General features: G+C 39.3%; 1 non-coding gene across 1 annotated transcript; it reads right to left on the reverse strand.

The window, feature by feature from the left end:
• Positions 1–4,756: 4,756 nt before the first annotated feature.
• LOC136207657 (small nucleolar RNA R71) lies at positions 4,757–4,863 on the reverse strand. Its single transcript, XR_010676787.1, has one exon. It is a non-coding gene; the product is annotated as a small nucleolar RNA R71 (small nucleolar RNA).
• Between the last annotated feature and the right edge of the window lie 1,213 nt (positions 4,864–6,076).

Raw genomic sequence — 6,076 nt, forward strand, 5'->3', positions numbered from 1 at the left:
GACCCTCATGCTGAGTCCTCTACTCCCTCTAAGAAAAAAGAAGAAGAAGAATAAGGAACCTAGGGAAAGGACCTTCACTACTGCCTACAACAAGATTGACAATCCAAAGATCAACATCTCGAGATGGTTCTCGAAAGACTTCGTTGAGACGGAGCAACCCTTTTGTTAGTGGATTGCTGACAACGAATGGACAACGTTGTTCTCCCTACCCGGAGTAACCTATCCGAGGCTTGTCACTGAGTTTTACTAGAACTTGGTGATAGTTGATGACGATGTGGACTATATGGTGACCACAGTGAAAAACACCAAAATCGTCATCACCCCAACGTACCTCGCCAGACTCCTGAAGCTGAAGACAAAGGGGACAAAGATGAGGAGAGTAAAAGATGTAAAATACATCGATTATGAAACTGAGTACTGTAAGCCAGCAGGCTTCGTAGGTGAAGTCTCAACCACTTCCCTTGCTCAGCCTCAACGTCAGGCTCACTACATACTGACCAACTTCCTCTTTCCTAAAATCAACTCAACAACGTCAGCATCGAATTTCAAGCAATGTTTCATATGGCATATACTGGAGACCAAGCCACTGAACATGCCCGTCTTCTTAATCGGGGCATTTCAAAGAAGCACTAGGGTGCTCAGGATCACTGCCATCCTCAAAGATCACAAAGCCAGCTTCGCCAAGGAGAAGAGTGAAATAGGGACTAAAATCACTTCGGTGATTCTGAACGGGCTAACACACAGTTTGCCCTTCAAGCTTAAAACTAAGAAGGGTAAGACAGTCCAAGATGCTGCAACTAACCTGCCAACAAGGGCACCAAGAGAAAGGTTGTTGAGCCTACAACATCGGTACCTAAGCCAGTAGGAAAGAAGGTCAGGGTGTCTTCTACTCAGACCAAAACAAAATCTGCTGAGTTGCCACAGAAGAGAGTAGCCCTTGACACTGTTGAGGTTGATGAAGTGAATGAGGAACCACTGAGAAAGAGGACTGTCTTTAAACTCAGAATGCAAGATGCAGCACCTCTGGATTTTACAGTTCCTAAAGATGCCTTCTTTCTCCAGGCACAAGGTGTTTCTACCTCTACTGGTCAACAAGGAATTCCAGCTGCCTCCTCTATTCCCTCCACCACTAAGCAACCTGAAAAATCAATTTCTGCTGAGGAGAAGATTGAAGACGAGGGAATAAGAGCTCCTGAGTAGGAAGACTCAGCTGCTGGAGAGCAGGCTGATGAACAAGGAGCTCAGTCTCTTGAGAAGGAAGTTGAGGTAGTTGCTGAGGAGCAAACTGAACTACCTGAAAACATTCAGCTGGACGCTTCCCTTCCTGCCACTGAACCGATCCTTGCTGGCCCCTCCAAGAAATCCAAGCACCATCAGGGAAGCAAGGAAAAGAGGTTCAAACGGAAGTCATCCAGACCCAAAATTTTCGATATACTAGATGACTCTCCTCCTCGAGACCCTGTTGTTGACCTTACAAATCTGGACTTCACTTTTTGTACATGTCCAGCTCAACTCACTCAAAAACAGATAACCGAAAAACAAGCCTCTGTTTCTGGTTCTCAGGAACATGCCATATCTGAACCCAACTTGGGCAATCCATCTGCCGACACCGCTGCTCCCAAAGATTCCTCTACTGAGCAAGTGATTGATGCTTCTGCTGCTCAACTCAACGAGCAAGCAATTGAAGACACACCTGTTCAAGACAACCTTGAGCAAATACAACCACAAGTATCTGCTCAGCTCTAGGTTACCACTGAACACGTGGATACTACTGCTGATCAATCAACTCCACACTTAGAGCAGTTAGTAAATGAGTCAGCTACCGCTGACGGAACCACCACTGTTAATGTCACTTCTGCTAATCAAACTCCTAACCTTGATCAAGCGTGCAATACAACTCATGTGCTGTTGACAAGGACCAGGCTCCTGAGACTCCACTGCATGCTGATGAAGTGTATCCTTTGAGATTTTTAGATGCCACTGAATCTGGGAGAAGAATCCTTCTTTCAGCCTCTGCTCTCATCAACGACATAAATAAGTCTTGAGCCAGTGCTGCTGAATCCTCCTCTGCTGAGCCAACTCAAATGACAAACATCACGCAACTTCTGACCGAACTCAAAGGTCTTAAGGAGCTGATGAATGTATTAACCTCACTAGTCTCTCAGCAGCCTAAGCAGGAATTTCTTGAAAAGATGGCTGATCTTCACCTGCACATGGTTCATCATATGGATTCAATAGAAGGAAAATTGAACGCCATTGCAGCTATGCACTCAACAGTAGCCACTTCTGCTGAAATCACTCAGCACTATCAGCAGCTGAACACTGAGCTTATGAAATCTCAAGAGTTAGTCTCCTCCTCTTCATAGTGCACACTATTGAGCAAGTCGTTGAGGCTGTGCGAATACTTAGCCTCAATAGGGAAGAGATGGAAACTGACCAAGCTAAGACCAATGACATCTTCCGATATGCTAAATCTACCTATGAACATGTCAAGCACCAAACTTCGCAGCACCATATATACGACTGTTAAGCCCAAAATATACCTAAAATATCATTAATATTTACATTAGTTTTGCTATGAAATCGTGTTGTTTATATCTATTTAGAGTACTTTTACGTCCGAATATGTTTCTTTCATGCAAGGTACCTAAATATTTGGTAAAATCCAAATAGGAACGAAAACAGGTAAAAAACGAAGGAAAAACCCTCAGTTACGAGCCAAAAGATGAGGAAATTCAATGCACCGAAATGAGGATTACGGAACAAAGTCAACGCCGGGAAATAAGTCCCGTGTCGCGACCGAGATTCCCTAATCTCGGTCATGACACGCTAGTTCCAAACATTTTCCCTTGCGTTCCGAAGACCAAAATTTTACTCCCCTAATCTCGGGAGGGATTCTATGATCTCGGTAGGATCAACAGTTTTGGTAGCACAATTTACACATGTTTTAAATCAAAGAAACGCGTCTGTTTGGGTGGATAGAAACGTCTGTTTGCAGCGGACACGTCTCTTTGCAGCGGACACGTCCCTTCAACACGACTCTTTAACATCTATAAATAAAGAGTTAATTTCAGAGTTCAATGTTGAGAGATTAATTAAGATTAGTGCAGAATTTATGCAGAAATTCTGAGTCAGAAACGATTCAGAGTTAGAGTTCATTTTTGTAAAAGCAATTTGATGTACACACATTGTTCTTAGATTTCATTACAAACACAGTAGCAATTAGATTTAGATTAAGATCTGTTTGAAGACTAGTTTACATTTTGGTAGTAGAAATATCATCTCTATTCCGAAGATTCAGCGAGAAGATTAAATAGCGGATTCGACTGGAGCCTGACAAACTCTGACGAGGTTTGAGGAAAGGATTGACAACCCGGAACTTGAGTGTCGTTTGGAATGCTTCCATGTTTAATGTTCTCTGTAAACTTGTATCAATTCATACTTCATCTAATAAAGTTCATACTTTTCTTTACATCTTTATGTAGTTACTTTGGTAATTAATCCGAAGTAAGATTCTAGTGTTTTCATTAAAACGAATTTAATCAAAATATTTACAAGGAAACTTTGTTGAACACTTGAGCAAGTTCATGCTTATGGATGATATGATCGTTGGGTCGGCTTATCAGAAATAAGTGTAAACTTGATTAAGGTAGTAATCCACTCAACATCAGGGGGATTTTCTATGGTTCAAAGCCTCTTAATTGAAAGTACATTCGTTTATTATACATTTATAATACTTACAAAGTTTAAAGTTGGTATCTTTGCTTAATGCAAACGAGTACAACTCTTTTCTTATTCTAAATGCTAATGTTTCTGTATTGTAATCAAATTCCAAGACAGAGTTGATTTCTAAAATTTTGACACAAAACTTCTAATCTGATTCTTAATTACCTCAAATCAATCTCAATCCAATTAAATTAACGATTATCTATTAATTAAACCTAAAGTCTTATTTAAACTATATCAAAATAAGTTTTTGTGAAAAAAAACGTTCCCTATGGGATCGATATCTTTTTATTACTACAAGCGAAACCGCGCACTTGCGGAAATCGCTCAACAAGTTTCTGGCGCCGTTGCTGGGGAACGCCAAATATTTTTTTTTTACAAAAATTTAGATTTTTCGTGTTTTTTTCGAATCTAGGTTTATACATACTTATTTTAACTTTTATATTTTATTTTATTTTAATTTACTAACATATTTATTTTTCAATTCTGTTTTGAAGGTAGGTTCGGTTCGTGCAAAAATTTCAAGTTCATGCGCAGTTCTCGAAGTTCGGGCATTCCACCAAACCCATTAGATCCAGAAATTGAAAATACAATTAGGAATAATAGAAAAAACAAGAAAGACAAAGAAAAACAAAATTCCGAGCTAGAAAATATGGCAGATCCACAAACACTCATGGATGACGCTAGGCCGGGAGTGGCCGGTGTAACCAATAGTATAGTTAGACCCCAGATAAACGCAAACCAATTTGAAATTAAGCCAACTTTGCTTAATATGTTGCAAAACAATGTAACGTTTTATGGACTACCTAACGAAAATCCAAACACCCATTTGACAAATTTCTTAGAAATTTGTGACACTTTCAAAATAACTGATGTGACTGCTGAAGCAATTAAACTTCGCCTTTTTCCTTTCACTTTGAAGGATAAAGGCAAAGTTTGGTTAACTTCTATGCCAGCCGCAACATTTGCAACTTGGGACCAATTAGCCCAAGCATTTTTATCAAAATATTTTCCTTTAGCAAAAACTGCAAGAGTCATAAAAGAGTTAACATCTTTTACACAAAATGATAATGAAACTCTTTATGAGGCTTGGAAACGTTTTAAGGAACTTCAACGTTTATTCCCACACCACCAATTGCCCGATGCACTTTTAATGCAAACTTTTTATAACGGAATTAATCCTACAACTAGAGGTTCATTAGATGATATACCGGGAGGGTTATTTATGAAGAAGACATCCGTCCAAGCAAGAGAACTTTTGGAGGAAATGGCAATCAACAGTAGTATGTGGCCCGCGGAATGTGGACACATACTAGTGGCGAAACCATCATCCTTAACCACATCACCAGTTAAAGGTATAGTGAATCTCGATCCAGTCGCGATGTTACAAGCCCAATTTTCTGCCTTATCGCACAAAATTGATAGGTTTATGGCACCGTGCGATACCAATGGTAATCCAATCCCAACGGATGTGGACTACGAAGGTATGGATGAGATTGAACAGGTAAATTTTGTCCAAGGGCAAAACCAAACCAATAATCCTTATTCTAGTACTTATAATTCTGGATGGAGGAATCATCCTAACTTTAATTGGAAAGATAATAATAACAATACCAGTGCTAATCAAAATCGTACCAATAATTATCAAAATCAGTCAAGAGATACGATTAGCACTTTATCTTCTAAATTCGACAAATTTATAGACGCTATCAGTGGAAAAGTAAGTAGCCACGATGATGGTTTTAAATGCATCGAGAATAAATTCGATCAACTTATTAAAAACCACTTGTCTAGCATCCATAATTTGGAGGTTCAAATAGGACAAATTGTTAAATCAATTCCATCCCGAAAAGCGGGAAGTCTTCCTAGCCATACGGAAGAAAATCCGAAAGAGCATGTAAAGGCTATCACTCTTCGTTCAGGGAAAAACTACTTAGGTCCGGAAATGCCTGGAGATTCAACTAACATTATGCAGGGAAGTGATTTACCAACAAAATCCAAAGAAGATACTTTAAATACAAAAAGTTCACCAATTGATGCAAGTACAAAAACTTTTGTACCCAAACCACCTTTTCCACATAAAGTCCGAAATAAGGACTATGACAAACAACTTTTAACTTTTTTGGACAAACTTAAAAATTTACATATAAATTTAACATTTATGGATGCGATAACGCAGATTCCCAACTATGGTAAGTTTTTAAAAGATTTGATTTCAAAGAAAATCAGTTGGGAAGGAATTTCATCCATATCGTTAACAGAGGACTGTAGTTCAAAGTGTCGAGTAATTTGCCCACTAAACTCAAGGATCCTGGATGTTTCACCATCCCGTGTAAGTTGGGAGACATTG

The sequence above is a fragment of the Euphorbia lathyris genome, chromosome 9, assembly GCF_963576675.1.
Source record: "Euphorbia lathyris chromosome 9, ddEupLath1.1, whole genome shotgun sequence".
Taxonomy (NCBI): domain Eukaryota; kingdom Viridiplantae; phylum Streptophyta; class Magnoliopsida; order Malpighiales; family Euphorbiaceae; genus Euphorbia; species Euphorbia lathyris.